Source organism: Centruroides sculpturatus, unplaced genomic scaffold (assembly GCF_000671375.1).
Source record: "Centruroides sculpturatus isolate CEXI.00-Female unplaced genomic scaffold, Cexi_2.0 scaffold204, whole genome shotgun sequence".
Taxonomy (NCBI): Eukaryota; Metazoa; Arthropoda; class Arachnida; order Scorpiones; family Buthidae; genus Centruroides; species Centruroides sculpturatus.
This window is the reverse complement of record NW_019384459.1, coordinates 818190-844822: the sequence shown is the minus strand read 5'-3', so window position 1 is coordinate 844822 and position 26633 is coordinate 818190. Positions and strand designations below refer to the sequence as shown.

The window sequence follows — 26633 nt, the reverse complement described above, 5'->3', positions numbered from 1 at the left end:
GGCTACTCAAATATTTTACGTTTTTGATACTAAATTAACTTCTGAAGTATAATTTTTTATTGTTTTTATATTTTTCAATATATTTATTTTGTTTGTACAAAATAAAAAAATAATTTTGAACGATACAATAGTCTTCGTTAGGCTTAACATCGACGAAAATTCAACGCGAAGCGACACGCAACGGAGAAAAATTTTAACACGGGATAAATTAATATATTTTTTCGTACGTAATTGGTTATCCGAAAAATAGGTTATCCGAACAACCCCAGTCCCCAATTGATTCGGATAAACGACGCTCTACTGTAGTTACATAACAATGAAAGCATTAAATCTTATATAGTAACTGATTAAATATCAGTTATTAGTAAGTAATGAGATTGTTTATTTAATTAATTGTTGGTTGTTTTACAAATTTTAGGTATACAATGCATTATATACCGTATTCAACATGTTGCTACAGATTAGAGACATCTGGTTGGGAGTAGATTCGAAATGTGTTGCTTCGAAACATTCAATTTCACCTCTCAATGCTACAGAGACGGTTTCTCAGAAATGAATACTGCAACAAAATCGATTAAGAAGTTAGAGATTTAGTACAAATTTTAACAAAGTTAGAGTTTAACAAAACATCAAATTCACTAAGGTATTAAGAATCCTACTACACTGAATACGTTACCATTGCACTGATTAGAAATGTATAATTAGAGAAAAATTATATTCTACCTGCAATGATGAGATGTATTCGCACTGAAGTGCATTAAGACATTCATATTTGTAATAATTTTTAAATTAATTTTAGGTGGTGAATGTTTCACATCTTTAAGCTGAAATATAATAGAGTTATTACAAAAAATAAAAAGCTACAAGTGCAGCCTATAAGTGCGCTGTAAATCAATGTTCTCTGTCATGGAATGCCCGAAAACATTGATTTACAGGAGACCAAACAGAAAATGTTTACATTTTTTTCCTTTTTTTGTTATTGGAATGATAGTTTAAGTTTATTTAATTCCTAGTGTTATGGCCATGACATCAAAATGGTGGTAAAAATCAAATACTTGTAAACAATCTCGATATTCACTTCATAACTATTATATTTCTTGATTGTGTTCATAGGCGATTTTAAATATTTTATTGACGATTAAAGGATAATTTTTGTATTATATTTGTAATTTTTTTTCAATAATTACATGTCATTATAAAGATTATTATAAATAACTGTAAACAAAAGAATAATAAAACCACTTTTTACTAACCTTTAACATGCAGTCTTTTTATTAACGAATAATGAAACAGTCAGAAAAGAATTCAATTATGTAAAATTAAAAGTTTAGTTGAAACAAAGTTTAATACACTTTGGTTCAACAGATAAGCAGATTTTCAGGAGAACACTTTGTCGTATGGCAATAAAATTGACTTGGTGCCGGACAGACAAAAGTGATCGTCGCATTTGTTGGACACAGAAGTCACAATCCTCGTAGAGCAATTATGTTAGGAAGCGCGACAATTGAGTTATGAAGCTTTGACTCTACTGTAAATGTAAACGAAGTAATGGGCCCGTATTTTTTACATATGAAGAGACCCTCGTTACATTTTTAAATTTTTCGTCGCAATTAATGGAAAATAGCAAAGTGTCGGCAAAAGACGACCATCAGATTTCGCGAACGAACTAAATTCTATAAGCCTAGAGAAGACGTGCTAGTGACCTAAATACATCGCCGGACACAGTCGTGCGATTCTTGCGATATCGCTTTGTCTCGTCCCCTACTATAACCTTGTATTACGAAAAACTGCACACTTCCGAATAAAATTAATTGCGAAGTATTCTTTTGGCAATTAATAATTTCAAAAATAAAAATTAAAGCAGTGTTTAATCTCATTACTTTCATATTTTTATATTCTTTTATATAAAGTAATATAAATGCGTGACATAGACATAAAATTTCTTCTGGCTTATATAACGACCAAAACTTACTCTGTACATAGAAACACTTCGATTGTCATTGACGTTCCATAAACTAAATCGATATTTATTGTCAAATATAAACTGCATTTAGAGATATCAAGTAAAATCTAGAAGGATAATATCACACACAATTTCCATTATAAATAAACTTTGGTCCGAAATGTTACGCTACTCTTTTCTGGATTTTTATTTATGAAAAACAAAAATTTGGTCTGCGTTGTCGTCATAAATCAGCTAAAAAATTCAAAAATGTAAAACACAGAGGGAGGTTTCCTGACGAGGTCCCTTTCATCGTAAGGCCAAATGCAGTTGTCTGTTTTGTTTCGTGGAAAATTCGTCACTGTCGCATGATTGAAAGCAAACTTTATGTAACTTGCAAGTAAAAGCAACAAGTTTCACTCTCAATATGTAGCCTATTTGTGACAGGACTCTGAAAACTCTTTACTTGTCAGAACCTGTAATATCTAAAATAATTGTGCTTATGCTGTTATCATTTTCAACCATGTCCAGTAGCTTCAATAACTGCATTTTGCCGGGTTGTGCAAATTGGGCAAGGATACAAACGAGTACAAAGAATGCAAAGTATGAAGTTTTTCTTCATAAACCTGATTATTAAAACCAAACGAACTGCCAAATTATAGGGCTGCAAGTTCGATGCCGCTATTAAACAGCCGACATAGACAAATCAAGAAACGGCAAAAGAAATACTGTAACGTATTTTAAAAACGAACTAGAAATCTTCCAGGCTACGGGTGAAAAACACATAACATTCGTCTACTTTTAAATGCATTAAAAATTTAGTCGCTTGTTTGTTTGATCCTTGCGTCCATGGAGTCATCTGGCAAGGCCGACATTGGGGAACTTAAATTTTCTGCATATGAAATCCTAGATGAACTTAAGGGATATTTTAGTGACAATGGATCTAGAAAGCTATGCTCAGGCTAGAATCAGGACTACATCATCTCTACTGTCCAGCCAATATTCAACTTATTCAACAAAGGTCTTACTGACATGAAATTTGCCATACTCGAGGAGAAAATTGACATTTTGCTTGCCTGTGAAGAGAAAAACTCGCTTTTGGAGAGCCAGCAGAATATTCTCTCCAAACTCTCTGTCGTAGAGGTCCGGACTGACAGACCTACTCAGCTGTCGTACAGAGACACTCTTGTCTCGGGCACTACAACCACTCATCCACCTAAGCAGAAGCCGCATAGCAGCAATATTCTTCTGGTATACAATTTCACAGAGGATAAAAACAGCGACAAAACGAAGAACATACTCTGCAAGCATATCAAGTCTTCCCAAATAGGCATAGGTGTTAACAGAATCAGGAATGTGAAAAACGAGAGTATTGCTATTGAGCTCACTAAGAAAGAAATTATTAATACTTTCACCACAGCCATTCAAAAATCTATACCTGGGCTAGTCATCCGCACACATCAAAAATGCGCCTTCCTACCCTCATCCTAGTTTCTGTTCCAAATAATTACGAGCCTGAAGAACTTAACTAATATAAAGTCAAAATGAATCTATAAACACTGTCTACAATAAGGAAAAATTTACAGAAGAACTGCACTTTTAAATTTCAGACCAGGAGAAAAAATAAAAATTTCACTAACTGGGTCATAACTGGGAAAACTGAATGTCTACTGGTCCAGATGTAGAATACAAACTTCCATCCAGTTAACATATGCTATAAATGCTGTAGATACGGACATAGCACCAAAATCTGCAAGCAACAGGAATCCACCTGCAGCCAATGCACACTGCAGCCAATGCATCCAATCATACCTATCGGGACTGCCCTAATATAAACAAGCAACCAACTTGCAGGGTTACTCCTGGATAGATGTTACCACCAGCACCAAAAACTGCTGCAACCTGATAAACAACTGGACTGTTCAAGAAGTAGATTCCCTCAGTGGCCATGCATACATAAACTTCCAGACCAACCATCATTCCTTTAACTGCCTTTCCAATCCTCTTAGATTTCGGACCTCTAGGGCCAATTGGAACATTTTTGCCAACTACGTATCCAATTACTCTGTTTCCCTTGATGCTTTAGAAACCTGGCAACTGGATTGGGGCGAGATCCCACAACAATACATAACAAGACATTTTATTCCAAAGATCAAGGAACGCTTTCACAGCAAATGGATTCAATCCACACATGATTTAGCCCAATTTTTGACAGAACACAGACACTTTCGTGTTTATCTGAAAAGATTTCACCACTCTAATTCTGACTGCTGTCAGCTGTGTGGGTGCGGGACGGTGTCATTCACTATTTATACTAACTGTCCTATGCTGGATGATATCAGGTATCAGTGCTTGCATCATGCCAATATGAACAATATAGACTGGCCAGTAGAGCTTGATTTTTTCCTACGAAACAACAACAATTTTAACTTGTTAAAGAAATTTGTTTCACTCTACTCTATTAGATGTGGGATCCGTTGATCTGATCTCTTGTGATCTGATTTACTCTAGCCTTGATGTCAATGTATATACACGCCTTGCTCTGCTATAACAGCATGTAGACTTTCATGTGCAGCAATGTCTCTTTAGTTATAGTGTACTTTTATTTTTTATTTTTTAATCTTTTGTAATATTTAATTTTTATTCTTATTTTCATTTATTTTATTTATTTATTTTATATTATGTTACTTTCCCTTTTTTCTATTATATTATTGTATCTCTTCTATGACTAACAGCTACTATGTATTTTTCTGTATTTCTGCCTGGCTGTGGTCAGCGGTATCAGATAATAAAGATTATTTTGACAGACTGACTCCACAGATGCTAATGCCTAAGAATGACTCCGCAGATGTTCATGCCTGTGTCGACAATAATATCAAAATCATCTCTGATGCATGCAACAGCACCACTCCGAAGGGCACTAGAAAGGTTAAGAGTGTACAATACCTTAGTAGAACTTCACACTCTCTCAACATAGAAAAACCAACATCTTGCTTCGTCGGAAATTTCAAAATACTACCACCGAGCCTGAATAGACACAGCATAAGAAAATTTACCTGGATCATCAGAGAACATACAAGGCTGGAATCAAGGAGGCGAAGATTTCCTCCTGGAGGGAGTACTGCACGCAGGCTGCCAATAACCCATGGGGGCTTCCTGTTCAAATGGTGCACAGGAAAGCTTAAGGCCAGAAGTGCCTTTACCACCAGGCCTGTAAATGGCATTCACACTACAGATCTACACTCCACTATTGCCGCCTACTTCGATACCATTTGCTTAGCAGATGATAACAACGAAGAGAGTCTCTGGCATAGCTACATCAGGAATTGTGTATCAAATCCCATTCACACTAACAACAGTCCTTCTCTGAACTTTAACTAGATAGACAATGTTTTCAAAAATCTAAACAAGAGGAAAGCCGCTGGCATCGACAAAATCACACCAGAAATGGCACAGTTAATCTGGCATTATTGTCCTGAACTCCTAACAGGACAATAATGCCAGAATTTCCATGCACCTGGAAAAAGGCCAAAATGGTGCTTATTCCGAAACACGGCAAGCCACTTCATGTTAGGCCCATATCTCTCCTGCAAATAATTGGAAAAATTTTGGAAAAACTGATGGCCAACAGTATTGGATTACACCTGGAAGCCAAAAACAGTCTCCACCCACGACAATGCTGTTTCTGGAAACAGCACACTACAACAGATGCCATTAAAAACGCCACTTCCAGCATTAATAAACTGCTTATCAATTACAAGTATGTCCTGGGCATCGGGCTTAATATTGCAAGGTGTTCGATAGTGCCTGGTGGCAACTAATTCTCTTCCGACTGAGGAAATATGATTGTCCTGCCAATCTATACTGCATTGTCAAAGATTACCACAGAAATGCCACAATACAATCAGGAAGCCTACAGTTCGAGAGATATGTCAGCAGGGGCTGCCCTCAGGACTCTGCATTAGGCCCACTGCAGTGGAGTATTCTTTTCAATAAATTTCTAAACCACGACTTTGGCCAACATTGCTCTTTCGCTTATGCTGACGATGCCCTTCAACTCCGTGGTGGAAAATCCAGTAGCGAGCTTGAACAGAGAGGCATCACCATCTCAAATGAAGTTGTCCAATGGAACAAGGTCTATAAGCTACATTTCAACTTAGACAAGACTAACGGCATCGTATTTAGCAGGCCTGGTAAGCCACATCTTCACAAGCAGGGCCTAATTTAGATCTTCGTGGGCCTTAGGAAAAATAATATTTACGGGCCCCTTTACAAATTTTGTATTACTTCAAATATAAATAAAATTGTAATATTTAAAATTAAAGTATTTTTAATTCAAAACAATTAAAACATAAAATAATCAATATATTAATACAAAAAATAACGATTCATGCATTAAAAAGTAGAAAAAATAAATCATACAATTCTTTCTGATTTTCTATTTTGTCAAAATATCCATCAAAGAATTTTTAAAAATCATATACAGGTAACCTCCGTATAACACGGTAGTTACGTTCCAAAAAATTGCCGTGTTATGCGAATCCGTGTTATACGAAACAAAGAACTAATACGAAAAGGAGGGTTAGGTTCCAAAAATTAAAAAAGATGCTAGTACATTTTCATAATTAAGATAAATATCTTCATTACATTTTTTTTAAGTGATACATATTAATATAAATTAAACAATGCACACAGATTTAAAGAAAGAAGTCTTGTATAAATTTGTTTCGGGAAATTATATTAACTCGACTTTTAGAATTGTTGTCACAAATTACCTTTAAAATGAATTTATTTAAAGTAAAATTTGTTGAAATGTAACAAAAAATAGACAATAATTTTGATGCTAATCTATATTGTACATTAAGTAAATGAAACATTTATGTAATTGAATTTTTGATATTTCCTTCTTGTCACGTGTGAATTATATGTCAGTTAGAATAAATATTTTGTATACAATTCATCGTAAAGTTTTGTTTGATTATGTCATAGCTATTACATTTTTCATCTCTTTAATTTGAATAATATCAAGATCAGAAAAACAATTTTAACATAATTTATTGAGATATTTCTGCTTTGATAAAAAATTGGATGATTTGTTTTTCTAATACTGTATGTAATTAACTGAGGGTCGATAATATAATATTTTTAATGTATTCTTATAAATCAATACATTAAGAAATGAATTATTTAATTAAATTTAAAAAATCATACTCATTTCCAAAATTTTGATAATTTAAAAATTATTTCATATAAACATTTCTTCCCTTTTCCTTTAACACTAAAAGACAATAAACTATTTTCTATATAAAGTACTACATTCTATAGGAGTACATTCTTAATGTACTACAATTGAATGTGTTGTTTTTATTTTAAGAATTGTATTGTTATACATTATGGGAGACCGTTTATTAACTAAACATTATAGTAATTTCATATATTAAAAATCAATTTTTCCATAATTGAATCCATAATTTTAATCCCAAAGTTTGTTTATTTTAAGATAAATTTTCATAAAAACAATTCTATAGTAAATGAATATTCCATTTTTGGTTCAAATTACTATCATGTGCGACCTCGTTCTTCACCGCGCCTACGGTTAATGATGTGGAGTCTTCCTATTTAAGTGTAACACCTGAATAGGCACCGACTCCTTAAGATTTTCTTCTCTGAAGACACTTATTTTTGGCAGATTGCCTCAATCCATCAATCCATTTTGTATCTTTCCATCGTTGAGCTAAACCCGTGATGAATATGAAAGAAAATCTCTTATTCTCTACGCACGATTAAGGATCAATGGTTAGAGTTACAAGTTAATTAATAAGTCTTTACGTACTGAAAATAAAATGAGTAATCATTGGCTAAGTTATAACACTAACTCTTGATCCTTGGTTGTAAATACAGCCATTAGTATTTATAGGGCGAAAAGGATCAAAAATGAAAACATGTTATTATTTGAATAAATCAGTATTATTAAAAACAGTTTTGTCAACCTATTACTATTTTGAAGAAAATTCAATTACTTAGAAATAAAATCAATTTAAATATTTAATGATTTAATTACATTAAATTTTTGAATCAAGGAATTTATTGGTTTTTTTCTTTTATAAATATATTATCGATTGATTTAAATAATAATCTTAATAATTAATAAATAATATAAATTTTAGCAATCAAAATAGCGCCGGAATAATTTCTGTTTAGTTGTATGGAGGTTTATAAAATTTCAATTGTTTTTCCCATTGTAATTGGTTATTCAGTTCGATCAGAGAATAAAGAAACCCATCATTTGGTCTGATGTCTCTCATTTTTCTAATTGTCGTTAGAGCTTGTTCGACGTTCATGTCTTTTTTTATCATCAGATAAGCGCAAACGATTGTAGGAGCCCTGGAAATTCCCATTTGACAATGGACTAAAATCCTTCCTCTGCTCACAGCTTCATCTATAAAGTTAGCGGCTTGTTGAAAATAAATTCCGATTTTTTCTGTTGGAAGATCGCATATGTTTAGTCCCAGATAATGTATATTAAGACCTCTGTAAAACGATATTCCAGTGTTCACATAGCCGATGGCGTCTCCATGAGCAGCGTTTATAATATGAGTAATGCCATAGGTTTGGAGAAACTCTTTATCTCTGGCTACTTTCTCATTTCCAACGTAGATATTGTTGTAAACTTCGTCGCAATCCCTATAGAAATTACTGTAACCAATATTGAAGAACTTACTGAGTGTCGGATTTCGTGGCAGAGGACGAACATTATATAAAATGTGCTGCAGACGATCGAATAAAATCCTGTCCTTCATATAAGGATTGTGAAAAGCCATTTAATTGGTTTCTTATGGAGTTTCTTCTTATGGAATTGGTTTCTTCTTAACAATTGGAAACAGAGTTTTGTCAATTATAGTTAATAATGAAATGTACTTTATTCTTAAACGACGCAATAATTAAATAGTTTTGATTTGTTGTATATTTTGCAAGTATATAAGAGTATTATGTTAGTAAAACATCGGTACTGAAAATTGAATTGACTAATTATTACTAGAGATTAATAGTAACGTCGTACCAGAGACTGTGGTACCGTCAACCATGAAACAAGATCCAAGGATAGCTATTCAGTGATATAATCGCTTGAACACAGAAAAGAAATAAATAAATTGGTGAATTATTTATTTCTGCAATTTTAAAGATCGGTTGTTTTATTGTATCTTCATTACGAATCTGTTAGTATAGAGAATATACGTGTATTTCGCATATACAATACGATTGTATATTATTTCTTTTTAAGAAACCTTTCAGTCTACACGTCAACTTGTTTGGTTGTCAGTAACTGTGCAAATATTATAAATTTATAATTAATAAGTCCATATATTTATAGGTTATTGTTAATCTTTTTGATACCCATCAATTTTTAGTTCTTTAGATTTTTTAACATCGGAAGAAATATGATTTCAGGACAACATTTGAAAGACAATATTTTTTCTAAATTACAGGGTACTTAAAATAAAAGAAAAAATCGTTTTATATAATTTATTAAACGCTTTATTAATTAAAACAAATAAAATACACCGTAACACTTACCAAGTTTAAACAATAATTTTCGAAATTCCAACTTGTTTAAAAACGTTTCTTTTTGGTACAAAGCAAAGTGCTCCATAATAATCCAATCAATATTTTGGGCTGGAATGTACGACATTATCTAAATTAGAAGCATGTTAATGTAACTGCCGAATTTCGTAACAATTGGTGAAACGGCTTAGCAGCGTGTAGCTAACCATTTACAGATATAGATTAATGTATTATAAATATAACCGTGTTATTATGAATGTGTTCTAGTTTTATATAAAAATTATTCTATTTATATTATTATAAAACCAAGAAAGATTTGCCTTCTTTGAACAACACATGTTTTTTTTTAATNGGGGGAGAGAGACAGGATTAAGGCTTACTCTGAAAAACTTGGCTTCTATTATACTATTTTAGATGCGGGTTTTTGCGTTTTTGATTGCGTTTTAATAGGATACGTCAACAGAATGTACACAAAGAAAAAATTTTTCGAAAAATTTTCTCCCACTAGGGAAGTGTTATACATTTATAATAGATACATTTTGAGCCACAACAAGGTGTGGCGGGGTCTGCTAGCATTATTATAAAACCAAGAAAGATTTGCCTTCTTTGAACAACACATTTTTTTTTAATATTAAATTTCTTTTTTAGCATAATTTAAATTTTAGACATTTAAAAATACAAATATCTAAGTTTGTAAAAACATATATATTTCACAATTAAGCCATTGATATGTGAATACTAATCGAAACAATTTAAATTGTCAGTGAATCCTTTACAATACTTTCTAACGCGTGGTCTACATATCACAGGATATCTGCATATCCTGTGATATCTGCATATCCTGCATATCCTGCATATCCTGCATATCCTGCAGACCTAGAAGGTCTGCATATCACAGGATAAGAAAACCGATTTTAAATTTTCTTTACGTCTCCTTAAAATAATATCTAAAATAAGCCAAGATTACAATTATGTAAGTTAAAAATTAATTTTTACTGTGACTATGTGATTATGTATACCAAGGTAATAAATTCTATACAAACTTTCAGCTAGTTTTATATTGAGGATTAGTGATGAAGTTTAGCCTTTTCACATATATTTCAGGCCAGTCTTTTGAAATTGTTAGCAATTAATATGCTAGTACATTTTCATAATTAAGATAAATATCTTCATTACATTTTTTTTAAGTGATACATATTAATATAAATTAAACAATGCACACAGATTTANTTTAAAAATACAAATATCTAAGTTTGTAAAAACATATATATTTCACAATTAAGCCATTGATATGTGAATACTAATCGAAACAATTTAAATTGTCAGTGAATCCTTTACAATACTTTCTAACGCGTGGTCTACAAATCCTAGAAGGTCTGCATATCACAGGATAAGAAAACCGATTTTAAATTTTCTTTACGTCTCCTTAAAATAATATCTAGAATAAGCCAAGATTACAATTATGTAAGTTAAAAATTAATTTTTACTGTGACTATGTGATTATGTATATCAAGGTAATAAATTCTATACAGACAAATTTTCAGCTAGTTTTATATTGAGGATTAGTGATAAAGTTTGGCCTTTTCACATATATTTCAGGCCAGTCTTTTGAAATTGTTAGCAATTAATAGTTGAAGGATCTTTACAGAATTAAGGAGTATTAAAGTGAATGTGCTACATATTCTGATAAAGCTTTCCCATAAACATCTCGACTGTAAAGGCTAAAATGGCAATACACATACCGGAAATCCACAATATGAATATACCTTTCAAATTATCCAGTCGGACGTTATTTTCTTCTAAATTGGGAATGTCTGGACACTTCTTGATGTTTTTGAACCCAACATTCAAACGGATTAATCCTTTTTCATACATTAAAACCATTCTGAATTATAAGAAAATAATATAATTTATTAAATAAAGATACTTTTTATTTAGAATAAATATTCATATTACCTTTTGTTAAATTCTGAACTTATGTTTTTTGGAACATCAAGAAAAAATGTTCCCAAGGAATTAAAAACATTTCCAACCGATTTTTTACCAATATAGAATGGTTTGTAGCCAAGACAATTAAAGAAGTGTTCCAAAATGTCTTCAATTTTCGATCTCTCGAAAATAAAGGCAGCTTTATTTTCTATCAACAATTTTAAATCTAATGCAGCGTTGTAGGTACCATTAAAAGGCATCATAGTTTTCTCGTTGACAATTCTTTCCCAAAGAATGGTTTGAGCTTCAGTTTCGCCTCCCTAAAAATGATAACAAATATAATTAATAAGAAATTTGTTTTAAATAACAGAAGATATTTGCAAAGTAAAAAAAAAAAAATTCGAATCGGCTCAGATAGAAAAGAATAAGACCCGATCCAATCTATAATTCTATATTAATTTCTTTAATTTGATTAAATACATATGAATCATATTTCTTACCAAAACATTAAAAAGTGAATCAGTATTTAATCTTAACAGAAAACGCCAGTGTTTGTAATCGTTTTTAATATTAAATTATGAATTCCATATATAACTTTCCCAACTAAAACACAATATTATGAACTTGCCTGAAAGAAATCAGAATTATAACTTCCTTCTGGAACCCACAGTGGAATATCCGGTCTTTCTGCCAGGTCTTCCAAACTATCAATTTGTTTTCCCTGCATCTTTACTGCTAAAGAGGCTATAAGTTGTCCGCAGTAAGCATTTATCAATACAAACATCGTCAATGCCCAACAAGCCACAATCAAAGAATGCTTTTTGGAATAATTCGAACGAATAGCGCCTGCCAAAGCAACGAATTAGATTAAATACAATTAAATAATAATATTTTACACTCTTACCTTGCAAGCAAATATTTGTGAAAAACATCCACAATTGTTTTCTCATATAATGTCGAAAGAGATGCCTTTCGTCATCTTGAAGATCTCTTTTTTCTATGCAAAGAACAAGAGCTGCTGCAGCACTGGACATGAACAGGGATAGTAATAGGCCAAACCATATCTGCATATAAAATTAATTATAACAAATATCATAATAAAATGAATAAGAAAAGAAATGATGAAATTAAAAAATCTTGCTTACAAATAAATCGAACGGAATTAAAAATCCGTATAAAATGTAATCTTTTGTCTGAACCGGAGTAACAAGTACATAAGTAGCGGGAACGATAGGTTTAAACATAAACTGTAAATTGAAGATATCTCTTGCCGCATAAGATCCAAATGCTACGTTAATTTTCTGTATTAATAACACAAAATATATAAATTTTCTGCTTTTTTTAGAACTTAAGTAATTATGAAATTACAAACATTTGTCTTAAATGCTGCTTGGAGTCCTCCAACAGGCATTCCATTAGGAAGTACTTCGTTGCTATTCGAATTTGGAATGTCGACAACGGTAAAACTATAGAATTGTATATTATTGTATTAAATTATNTTGTAGGTACCATTAAAAGGCATCATAGTTTTCTCGTTGACAATTCTTTCCCAAAGAATGGTTTGAGCTTCAGTTTCGCCTCCCTAAAAATGATAACAAATATAATTAATAAGAAATTTGTTTTAAATAACAGAAGATATTTGCAAAGTAAAAAAAAATTCGAATCGGCTCAGATAGAAAAGAATAAGACCCGATCCAATCTATAATTCTATATTAATTTCTTTAATTTGATTAAATACATATGAATCATATTTCTTACCAAAACATTAAAAAGTGAATCAGTATTTAATCTTAACAGAAAACGCCAGTGTTTGTAATCGTTTTTAATATTAAATTATGAATTCCATATATAACTTTCCCAACTAAAACACAATATTATGAACTTGCCTGAAAGAAATCAGAATTATAACTTCCTTCTGGAACCCACAGTGGAATATCCGGTCTTTCTGCCAGGTCTTCCAAACTATCAATTTGTTTTCCCTGCATCTTTACTGCTAAAGAGGCTATAAGTTGTCCGCAGTAAGCATTTATCAATACAAACATCGTCAATGCCCAACAAGCCACAATCAAAGAATGCTTTTTGGAATAATTCGAACGAATAGCGCCTGCCAAAGCAACGAATTAGATTAAATACAATTAAATAATAATATTTTACACTCTTACCTTGCAAGCAAATATTTGTGAAAAACATCCACAATTGTTTTCTCATATAATGTCGAAAGAGATGCCTTTCGTCATCTTGAAGATCTCTTTTTTCTATGCAAAGAACAAGAGCTGCTGCAGCACTGGACATGAACAGGGATAGTAATAGGCCAAACCATATCTGCATATAAAATTAATTATAACAAATATCATAATAAAATGAATAAGAAAAGAAATGATGAAATTAAAAAATCTTGCTTACAAATAAATCGAACGGAATTAAAAATCCGTATAAAATGTAATCTTTTGTCTGAACCGGAGTAACAAGTACATAAGTAGCGGGAACGATAGGTTTAAACATAAACTGTAAATTGAAGATATCTCTTGCCGCATAAGATCCAAATGCTACGTTAATTTTCTGTATTAATAACACAAAATATATAAATTTTCTGCTTTTTTTTAGAACTTAAGTAATTATGAAATTACAAACATTTGTCTTAAATGCTGCTTGGAGTCCTCCAACAGGCATTCCATTAGGAAGTACTTCGTTGCTATTCGAATTTGGAATGTCGACAACGGTAAAACTATAGAATTGTATATTATTGTATTAAATTATATATAAATATTGTTACATATTAAAATAACACACTCACTTTATTCCTAAATCAAGAAAGATCGATGTTACGAGATTTCCTATAGGTCCTCTTAAACGTAGTGTATTGTTTCCTATTTTTTCAATCCATATTTGTGAAGGTTCCTAAGTAATTTCAAATAATTATAAAGTTAATTTATAATTTATAATGTTATATGAATTATAATTCAATTACTGTTATATTATAAACATGAGATAATATAAAATAACAAATTAAGCTTGCTTACATTCTTGCAACCCACTTTTATTCCATTAAATGTCAAATTTGTTTTCTACAAGCGATTAAGAAAACATTTTTTAAAGCAAATAATAACGAATTTTTCTAGAATATATTTAAATACTTACTGAAATATATTTTGCAACAGCCATTTCTATCTGCTGCATCGTCATTTGGCTTACAGTAGACATGTATTTATTCTTTTTCTTCGGGACTTTTTTCGTTTCATAAGATAAATTCGTTAATATTATCACAAGTAAAAATAATTTACAGAGTTCCATGATTGTAACGCTGTTATCAATTGAATAAATGTATGTCGTGTCAACTTATAGTACTTAATTTCATCCATTAAATTAATCTCTCCATTGGAATAATTTGTTTTTGTGTATAATAAATAGAGATCGATCTCATAAGCATTTTTATCGCAATGGTATTTAGGGCTAAATTTAATCTTATTAATTGTATAGTTGAAATACTCTCTAACACAAATATTTGTTTAACTTGGAAAAAAAAAATTATAATACAAAACAGCAAAATAATAATAACTATATGAAAGGAACAGCCGGATTCCTTTATCGGCTGTTCCTTTCATATAGTTAAATAAATAAAGGCTAAATAATTACTAAGGAATTTGGCAGGAAGCAGTCCGTTAGGCCAGAATCAATTGTAAGATATAATAACACTTGTCTACATCAAAATTGCCTTTTACATGAAAATGTACTTTAACTATAGTTTTCAATTCGCTGAATTTAATTACAGAACTTAGAAGTGATAACTCGTTTTGTTCATTTGTGCTACATGAACCCCTTCCCGTCTGGACACGAGATACTTGGGCATTGTACATAGCAATTTTTAGATCTTTAGATTACAGATCTTAGATTTACAGAACTAGATCTTTATATTACATTTAAAAAGATTGGACTCCAAGACCAAATCTGTCTCCCCGAGAAAAGAATGTCAAGCATCTTCCTCTAGTAGAATCCCAATGAATTCTTCTCCCATCTTTACATATAAAGTTATGACTAATAAAGAACTTTTTCAAAGCTGTCAATAAAGATGGACCAGCCTTCAAATATCCGCGAAGTAAATTTTCGCGTCTAAGCGATGCCGAAGTAAAAGAAGGAATCTTTATTGGTCCTCAAATTCGAGAAATTCTGAAGGACGAAACTTTGATTCAGTTTTATAGAGCTTTGAAAAGGAGGCATGAGAGTCTTTTAGAGGAGTCGTTCATGGTTTTTTAGGCTACAGGAGATGTGAAAATTATGATGAGCTTGTAAACAATCTTCTACAAAAGTATCAGCAGATGGTTTGCAATATGTCCCTTAAAATTAATCTTCTTCACTCTCATCTTGAATTTTTTCTTGCCAATTGCGGTGAAGTAAGTGAAGAACATGGCGAACGATTCCACCAAGACATATCGACAATGGAAAAAAGATACCAGGGCCGGTGGGATGCGTCAATGCTAGCGAACTACTGCTGGAATTTGAAAAGAGATATCCCTGAAAGTGACTACAAAAGACAAGTGAAAAACAAGAGAAAGTCTTGATTAAAAAATGTTATAATATTTTGGTATTATTTCTTAATTCTCAATTTTATGTAAAAAGTTACAAAAACAAAATAAATTAATGTTTTTTTAAAATAAATATATGGTTATTTCACATTTTACTTAAATTCATACTATTTAATATTTGCGATATGTAAAAAGTTACAAAAACAAAATAAGTTAATGTTTTCTTAAAATAAATATATGGTTATTTCACATTTTACTTAAATTCATACTATTTAATATTTGCGATATTTTGAAACCAAGAGCTAATTTTAAAATTTTTTATTTGTATATTTGAATTTAGTGACCCCAAATTACTATAAAAACAGCATTTATTTAAAAGGCATACAAAAGGTTCAATTCTGTAGACCAGTGTTTTCATGTGAGAACCCGGACTTCAACCAACATATAACACGGTTTTATGATATATATNTAAAATATATACCGTTGAGGTTCTTTGATATTTTACTTAAATTCATAGTATTTAATATTTGCGATATTTTGAAACCAAGAGCTAATTTTAAAATTTTATTTGTATATTCGTATTCAGTAACCCCAAATTAGTATAAAAACATAGCATTTATTTAAAAGGCACACAAAAAGTAAAATTTTGTAGACCAGTGTAATTAATTAATTAAAATTTTTGCAAGAAGTAATTAATAAAATCTCGAAGTTTAAACTGACTTTTCAGACAAGTCAGATACAGAGAAATACATACTTCTACATACGTGAACAAGCTAAAAATCTAAAATATAAACAAGCATCGAAAAACGTCACGCTTAGCCGAAAACATTGTCTTTTCTAGTACCATCAGCAGCCTAACAATGGTGTCTTGGTTTGACGTAGTGCCATGACAGAGAAATGTAGGCTGCTACGAACTGGCAGCACGTAGTTTTTTTCTTTAGAGACGAATACAAATTCTTTTTAGTAGCGGACGATCATCGTGTTAGAGTATGGAGCAGTCCTGGTAAGCGCTTCGATCCCGTTTTCAGACCCATTGTTGAGAGGCACACTGCTCTCACTGCTGCGTGTATCGCCAGCAGTGAGAGGTTTAGATAACTCTCTCGTATGACAATTGATCACTTCTAGAGTGATGCGAAGGATTGACGGCATAGTATCAATATTACATTCAGAAAATTCTGCACCAAGTTGACTTTCCTGACAGGGATTCAAACAGCCATCTTTCATGAAGATAATACGCGGCCGCCAGGGCCGGATCATCGCATAGACAAATGAGACAAATGTCTAGGGCCCGGTTTTTAGAATTGCCCGATCAAACTGTCTATTTTGAAAAGATTTGTAAATAAGATAGTTTACTTCTCTGTTGGACAACTGTATATAATAAACAAAAATATACAGTATTGCTTTTTATATGGTTATAGTGAATTCTAAAATCTAAAGAAAATGAACGTGGGTTCAAAAAGTTCCGGAACTTTTTCAATAGCGCGCCTCCAGTTAGTTATTTTTTAATTCGCTTGGAGGCGTTGTGTCCGCGGAAACCTCCCGAGAAACCTCCTTCAACCCATTTGTTGATATCTTGTTTTGGTGATTAGTTACTGCCGTTTATGTGAAGGGGTGTTTGTGGGATTCGGAGAAAAATCGGATCCGCGGAAATCAGCTCTTTGAAAGAGCAGCGTTGTTCTGTGAAATTCTGTGTGAAACTCCGAAAATCCTTCATGGAAACTTCCCACGGGTGGGTGAAACAGTGCTCGAAAAAAAGCTCGACAAGTTCGCTCAAATGTTGAGGTGATGTTGACTGTTTCTTTGGATGCAAAGGGGGTTGTGCATCACAAATACCTATCTACAGGCCAGACAGTCAACACGGCGTACTACCTGGTGTTATGAAACACCTAAGAGAGAGAATCAGGCGAAAACGGCTCGAACTTTGGAGAAGCGGTAAATGTTTTTTTTTTTCATCACGACAATGCGCCGGCTCATTTGTCCCTCAGAACTCGTGAGTTTTCGACCAAAAACAAGACCGCTGTGCTCCCCCCTACTCACCTGACCTGACACAAAGAGACTTTTTCCTGTTCTCCAACAAACTAAAAAACACGCTCAAAGGAAAAAGATTTGCCACCATTCGAAAGATAGAAAAAAAAACGACGGAGGAGCTTATGAGCATTCCGGAAAAAGCGTTCCAGGACTGTTCCAAAAAGTGGAAACACCGTTGAAATAAGTGTATACGTTGCGGAGGAGACTACTTTGAAGGGGACCCTGACAAATATGTGAAGTATGTGAAGTATTTTTTTGTAATAAATAAAGTTCGGGAACTTTTTGAACAAACCCTCGTATTCTTATGTTTCTTCTAATTGAAAGTAAAAGGGAACTCCCAATAATTTAGAATTTTTTTTATAGCGATAAGAATAATATTAACTATATATATTCCAGTGAAATCCTGTGAAATATTATTAAATAATTTTGCTTTTATTTTTTATTAAGCAGCTGCAGTGTCCGTATGCGATTTAATAGAAATAATAGTAACAAAATTTATTAATTGAAAGAGCCGACAGGGGACTTTGAAGAAGAAAATGTCTAGGGCCCAAAGTGGGTTAATCCGGCCCTAGCGGCCGCATATACCTAGGGTTTCTCAGGCACATTTCTACACTTCGGTCTCCAGATTTGTCTTATATCGAGCATTTCTGTAACGCCATTTTTGGCCAATTACAGCTGGCATTTGCAACATCAGTAGAAAAATATGGCGCATCATATCATACAATGACTGTATGTCTCTATGTCCAACCGTATCACCACATTTATCTATTGCACTCAATAAAAAATGTTCATTGTGATATTTATTGTGTAATCGAGTTACAATAGCCAAGTATTTTTTACCAACAAATATTTAGCCTACACGTTGTAGTTGCTGGCAAAATAGTAAAAACGTTTTATACTTAACTTTTTTCGTGTACAAATCAAATAAGTGTTAAATAGCGGTAATATTAATGTAGATTTTAATGCTTATGATGTTTCGTGATTTTAATTAAAGTTTGCATGTTTGTCATGTTAAGCAAAAACATTAAAAACCTGTAACTTTCGTTCGTGTGAAATATCGTAAGTTCTTTTGAAAGAAATATTTAAATCACTCGCACAGAAACGAAAAAACTATATTATTTATCTATAAGCCGTTTATTTTCAAAATTTTTAAAGTTGCAATTTAAAAAATAACGAGCAATTATTTATTGTGACACGCTTCTCCCATCTTTACATATAAAGTTATGACTAATAAAGAACTTTGTCAAAGCTGTCAATAAAGATGGACCAGCCTTCAAATATCCGCGAAGTAAATTTTCGCGTCTAAGCGATGCCGAAGTAAAAGAAGGAATCTTTATTGGTCCTCAAATTCGAGAAATTCTGAAGGACGAAACTTTGATTCAGTTTTATAGAGCTTTGAAAAGGAGGCATGAGAGTCTTTTAGAGGAGTCGTTCATGGTTTTTTAGGCTACAGGAGATGTGAAAATTATGATGAGCTTGTAAACAATCTTCTACAAAAGTATCAGCAGATGGTTTGCAATATGTCCCTTAAAATTAATCTTCTTCACTCTCATCTTGAATTTTTTCTTGCCAATTGCGGTGAAGTAAGTGAAGAACATGGCGAACGATTCCACCAAGACATATCGACAATGGAAAAAAGATACCAGGGCCGGTGGGATGCGTCAATGCTAGCGAACTACTGCTGGAATTTGAAAAGAGATATCCCTGAAAGTGACTACAAAAGACAAGTGAAAAACAAGAGAAAGTCTTGATTAAAAAATGTTATAATATTTTGGTATTATTTCTTAATTCTCAATTTTATGTAAAAAGTTACAAAAACAAAATAAATTAATGTTTTTTTAAAATAAATACCGTTGAGGTTCTTTGATATTTTACTTAAATTCATAGTATTTAATATTTGCGATATTTTGAAACCAAGAGCTAATTTTAAAATTTTATTTGTATATTCGTATTCAGTAACCCCAAATTAGTATAAAAACATAGCATTTATTTAAAAGGCACACAAAAAGTAAAATTTTGTAGACCAGTGTAATTAATTAATTAAAATTTTTGCAAGAAGTAATTAATAAAATCTCGAAGTTTAAACTGACTTTTCAGACAAGTCAGATACAGAGAAATACATACTTCTACATACGTGAACAAGCTAAAAATCTAAAATATAAACAAGCATCGAAAAACGTCACGCTTAGCCGAAAACATTGTCTTTTCTAGTACCATCAGCAGCCTAACAATGGTGTCTTGGTTTGACGTAGTGCCATGACAGAGAAATGTAGGCTGCTACGAACTGGCAGCACGTAGTTTTTTTCTTTAGAGACGAATACAAATTCTTTTTAGTAGCGGACGATCATCGTGTTAGAGTATGGAGCAGTCCTGGTAAGCGCTTCGATCCCGTTTTCAGACCCATTGTTGAGAGGCACACTGCTCTCACTGCTGCGTGTATCGCCAGCAGTGAGAGGTTTAGATAACTCTCTCGTATGACAATTGGTCACTTCTAGAGTGATNAATAATAATTTATATTTGTTAAATTATCTATAATAAATTGATTTTTTTATTATTGCTTTATTTTTAAAATTCCAAGCATTAATAGTTTCTTAGAATTACTTTGGAATAAAAGAAGTAAATACTGCGGTGTAAGTAGCATATTTGCATTTATTTCTTCTGTACTGTACTAACAAAGTTGTAAGTAGGAAGAAATAAGAAATAAATAAAAAAACTAAATACAAAAACTTTATCTTTGTTATTTCACTTTTCAATATGATATTCGGTTATACATCAATTTTCTTTTTATTATATTCTGAAGGAAATTTTGCATAATTTGGCGGCCCCCCGGCAAACTTCTTACGGATCCCTAGGGGGCTGCGGCCCCCTGTTAAGAAACACTGGTCTAACCTATAACCAGAGTCTCCTTTTAATTTGTTTTTTAAAAAAATGCAATTGACAAACTTGCCCCGTATGCCGAAGTTGCCCCGGTCTCCCCTATATAATTAATCGGGACCTTCCGCCCCTAATATTTTCAGAACTAATCTCGACTTTCATTTATCTAACTGCGTTCTCGAGATTAAGGAAGGTCACACAGGCGGACAACAGTTGTTTCAAGTTGCAGCCCGACAACAATATAGAAACAACAGTTCCAGAAGACTCTACCATTGCTCCATTTAATTCGAATAGTACTCAAATATATTCAGTTTATGAGAGTCTTCGAACATCCAAACGCTTACAAAATTCATTCCACCTCGTCTCTGTGCGGATGAGTGAAAGACTACAGACAAAAAGCAGAATGATCTGTCTCTATAGAAAGACAGACGCGGAAACCCCGAAATTCTGTCAAAAAATCGAAATTTTTAACATCAAACTGAGTCGTGACGCAACAATAGAATTTCGACAATTGTCTTTTACTTTGTTCGAATGCGATTTAGTGAATTGTTTCGAGTGTTTTCTGAGTTTTACTCTAGTTGAAGCTATTGTTTGGGTAAGCTTAGTTCCTGATCTTTCTAGATTTAGGTATTTTTTAACATTGTTAAGTGGAAAATCACAATTAGCAATGATAATTTTCCCAGAACGAATATTTCGATAGCAATCGTTGTGTGGTTTCTTCAATGAGAAGAATCGAGCTTTTGACTTATTTTTGGAAAGTGCATTCAATCTTTTCATTTTTGATTCTTAACACTATGTAGTGTAATAAATTCAAACACTTGGTATTCTATCATCTTTATTTAGTTCAGTTGAACTAAATAAAGATGATAGAACGCCAAGTATTTAAATTTTATACACTACATAGTGTTTAAGAATCAAAGAAAAGTCACAACACGGTTTCAGATTATCAAAAAATCTTTTCATTGTTAATTTTCGTCAATCGAATCGAATTGTTAAAGTAAACTCAAAATAATTTCAAGTAATAAATTTCCCAAAATAATTTTGTATGTGTATATTACATATACTGTACATACACATTGTATCCCAAATGACATTTGCACTGCTATAATTAATCTAAACATTAATGAATTAGAATAAATGAATTTATTCGTCATTTTGTTTTCTCTTGATTTCTTCTAGAATATTTTCATTAATTTTAATGACAATCAACAGAATAGCAAAACTTTTATAAACCATACAACTTTTATTATCATAATTAGGATAAATTGTGTTGTTTACTGTACATGGTAGCTCCAAGTTCATGTTAAGACGATAAATTTTAACACTGCATTATANATGTTTCATATAATTAAAACGAACTTTTTATATAATTTTCTATCCTACATATATTATTACATTTTCATTTCACTTTTTAATATTGTCTTAATTTAACTCTCGTTTCTTTATTGCTTGCAGAATGGATAATTTCAAAGCGTTGAAGAAATGGAATACCTCTGGAGGAGAAAGTGCAGAGGATAGCTCTTCGACATCAGAAACGTCTTCCTCTTCGATTCGAGTGATTCGCGTGCGTCCGAAAGAAGTGCTGGAGGGTGGTGCGAAGGAGAAATCTGGTCAACCCGACAAGAAACGGGTGATTGTCACCATTCCCGATGAGAGCACGTCGTCTGTCATCGATTACCTGGAACAGATATCCAGAAGTTCCGGAATGGTCGGTGCAGAGACAGGCACGCGAGCAACGACTGCAAGAGGAGTGTAAATCGATCCTGAAACAGAGGAAAAAGAAGCCTTGGTGGAAGAAGTTCTTCTTCTGGAAGAAATAAATCATCAAGGTCTTCTCACCGGATGTGACTTTTTTCCCGGATGTGACATTTTTTACCTGGATTTGGACTTTTACCTGGCTGTGACCTAATGAACCGGATGCGACTTCATTTATTCGATTTCGATGGCGGTATGGCGTCTTCCCTTTCCTGCTGACGATTTTTGGAATGATCATGTCCTTTGTCATCGCTTACTGTGTTCTTCCACTTCAGTTAATTAAAGTCAACGGTGACAATTTACCACCGTCTTCGGTCGTTTGAAACCTCTCAACTGAGGATGAAATTCTGACCGGAAAATAATGGATTTTCGCCTATAATATGCATGTGTCAACACTGGAGAGGTATCGTCTCGATGTTGGACCAAAATAAAAACTAAAGAAAAAAGTTGCAGTAAGCATATGTTTAAGCCAGAATTATAATTGTGTTGAACAATTAAATGTGTATATAAACTTTTACTTAATAAAACTTTTTAACTTTATATTAATTGATTATGTGTGTCAGTTTAAATACAGTATTACATCTGCACATTTTATTTCTGGACTAAAGCTAATTTATAATTAAAGTTAAATAATTTTTGAGGATTTTTCTGGTGTACTGCGCGATCATCTGCCAATGTGTAATGTACTATGAAATCGAAAGGGATACGCAAAAGTGTCTTCCATATTATCGTGTACAGTTTGTCATAATAAATAAACTCGCAAACAGAAAAATATTGTCTAAACAGGTAACATTTTTACTGCCTAACTTCAATGTAATGCTTCGTGTTTATAGGTTTATATCAACTGTATTCTCCTCTTCTCATGTTTAATTAATTATTTATACTGTTTAATAATTTACGAACGATAAATGATAATGAAATTTTTGATACTGAAGTCGTTCCTTGATTAAGTCATGTCAATATTTAATTTTTCAATCGATACGCTATCAAATTATAATATTCAGTTTTCTTATGTATATTTCATGCATTGTCTAGATATTATAATCAAGTATTTTTGGAATATTAAACACGTAGTATTATAGTCGCGGATAAAAAGTAAAAGTTTAAAACGATTTTACTACATAAGAATAAGTATTTAAATTCATACAATTGATGACGTCTTAGGGCAGTGCAGCACATTTGCCCAGCAGAATATTTAGCTGCTTACATTAGTAACAAAATATATATAAAGAATAAGCATCAAAAAATGTCACACGTAGCGAATCGAAATCATGTTTTCGTCTACGACACGTGATCTAAATTCTGCCAATCATATAATATTAAACATCGCACACCATTTTGAATGTAAAAGTTTGTCGGGATCTTCATATTTATTTATTAATCCATTGAGCGCCGATTATCGCTTTACATCCTACAGCGGAGCCCCCAAACCAGGATCATTTTTTTAATTTTACATGCTTTATAAAGTGTAAATTACAAAATAATTTTAATTGTCTGTAGATTGAAGAGGGACCGGTGAAAACTCCGACCCTAAATGCATACAAATATAAGTTCTGTGAATTGTCTTTATGAGTGTAGTTGACCTCTGGTGAATGTCGGATTAGAAGGACATAACAAACTTCATTAATTATAATTGCCTTACAGTCCTTATTTTTAATTTATTTTTAATTAATTGTCTACTTGGGCATTACTCATTAATAGGACTTTACACTAGTGTTTAAAAACTGGCACAACAATGAGAGTTAGTTCAGAAAAAAACAAATTTTCTTTATTAAATTACCTGTAATACTGTAGTAACTTTTCAGTAACTACTCCAAGTAGACAATTAAAAATAAAAAAAAGGCATAACAAACTTGTTTATTCGTTTATAAACTCCTTTTCGGTGGTTACAAAAAATAAAATTTGTTTTGTTTACATTGGGTGCACGAATATACTTCGTATATATTTGATCCAATCTGCAATGAAACATAACTAAATCTTTCTACAGAATTGTGTCGTTGCTACGTGTAGATGCATACAGTTTTGAAGTGCATCTATTTTTGTCCAGTACTCCTGTTACTTCAACTAAAGTCGAGAAGACCGAATAAATACCATTGGCTGCCTGTAAACAGTATAAAGAAATATTTTATTCTAAATTTTTTTACTGTTAAGTTATGATAACATTTATTTTTATGGTATTTTAAACAAAAAGCAAAAAGCTAGATTTGCCTAGACAACTGTGATCTTACCCGAATCAAGAAGTTCCTTTTCACGATGAAAAATCCTCCAATGGATATTCCAATGGGCAATCCTCCAAATATCTTCATAAAGCAAACGATCTAACATCAAAAATGTTAATTAAAATATCAATAAAAATAAAAATTGCATTATATTATAAGAGAAATATATTATACCTTTAACTTGTATGTTAAGGTCAGAGGAGCAGAGAAATATTTTTCGACAGAGATGAAATTGTCGTATATCTGGAACAATATTATTACATTTTCATAAATAAAAATAAATCACGAGATGGTATACNGAGAAATATATTATACCTTTAACTTGTATGTTAAGGTCAGAGGAGCAGAGAAATATTTTTCGACAGAGATGAAATTGTCGTATATCTGGAACAATATTATTACATTTTCATAAATAAAAATAAATCACGAGATGGTATACGTTAATTTTTACTTACGATCGATGTTAAAGTCGACAATCCCCAGCAGACTAATAGGCTTAAACTTAATAATTGTAACGCAATTATAGCCATAAATAGGCGAACGATAAGGTTCGTCTTAGCAAAAAGGACTCCGTACCAAATAAAGCAGGTTTCGTATACAAAATGTATGTAAATGAGAGGCAAAAGAAGCTCCCATTTTTCGTTTACTTGTTGAAAAAATTCCCATAGTTCCATAAATTTTTCAATTAGATTTTGGAGATAATATTTTGTCGCATTATTTACTATTTGTAATTCTGAGGAGATTTTAGATAATCTGTTCGATGCGACTAATGCAGTGAGCGTGCTTATAGTAAGCATAGAGGACAAATGAATAAATATTACCATAAACCAAATTTGGATACCGACCAAACATGTAATGGCTCTAATTTTGTATTTATTTCCAATATTAACATGTGGATAACCAATCAATGGTATTAAAACGGCAAACAAAGCGGGTAGAACGACTGTGTACGAAAAGAAAATCAGTACATATGGTTGAGCTTTATCAAGGCATTTTTCGTCACCTTCATACCTACTTTTGAGTATGGAATTATGGACATTAAACTTTTTTCTTTTCACAATACTGAATTGCAAGGCAACGTACAAAGAACAAGTTAACGGCAAGAGTTTAGAGTAAAAAGCATGCTCTTCGAACACATTAAATATTCTAGCGCATGGAATATCGACCACGAAAATGATGGAAATAAATATTACAACGACCCATGCATATATTTCAATTATTCTTTCGTACGTGGAGAAAAGAGGGGCAGATATTTTACTCTTTCTGCATTTGCAAGGTTCTATAAAGTTCAATCCGAAAATTTCACATACAGAAAGAAAAGGATCAAATTGCCTAACGAAACAAATGTTATCAAGATAAGATTCCATACAAATTTCCATAGTAGTATGTTACAATTACTCGAAAAATATTTCAAATAATACAAAGAATACTTTAGCAACGAGTAGAAAATGATTCAATAACATTTTTCAATTTAAAAACTTACCTCGCTCTACAAATTCAGAACGAAAGATTTTGTGTAGTAATAAACATTAAAAGCTATTAGATCGAAATATATACTCAAAAAGTGTCTTCCATATCATCTTATTAGTTAATGAAGCCCTAAACCATTGTTTATCAAAGTAACATTTTTACTGCCTAACTTCAATGTAATGCTTCGTGTTTATAGGTTTATATCAACTGTATTCTCTTCTTCTCATGTTTAATTAATTATTTATACTGTTTAGTAATTTACGAACGATTAATGATAATGAAATATTTGATAACGAAGTCGTTCCTTAAATATGTCATTTCAGTATTTGATTT

The 26633-nt window shown here is 32.1% G+C and overlaps 1 long non-coding RNA gene and 1 pseudogene across 1 annotated transcript; both read right to left on the bottom strand.

Annotated features, from left to right (window-relative positions):
• Positions 1 to 8054: 8054 nt before the first annotated feature.
• On the bottom strand, positions 8055 to 8871 carry LOC111620756 (annotated as a pseudogene).
• A 15566-nt stretch (positions 8872 to 24437) lies between these two features.
• On the bottom strand, positions 24438 to 25103 carry LOC111620755. Its single transcript, XR_002755960.1, has 3 exons — positions 25005 to 25103; positions 24840 to 24929; positions 24438 to 24712 (listed from the first exon to the last, which is right to left on the bottom strand). It is a non-coding gene; the product is annotated as an uncharacterized LOC111620755 (long non-coding RNA).
• Positions 25104 to 26633: the final 1530 nt, after the last annotated feature.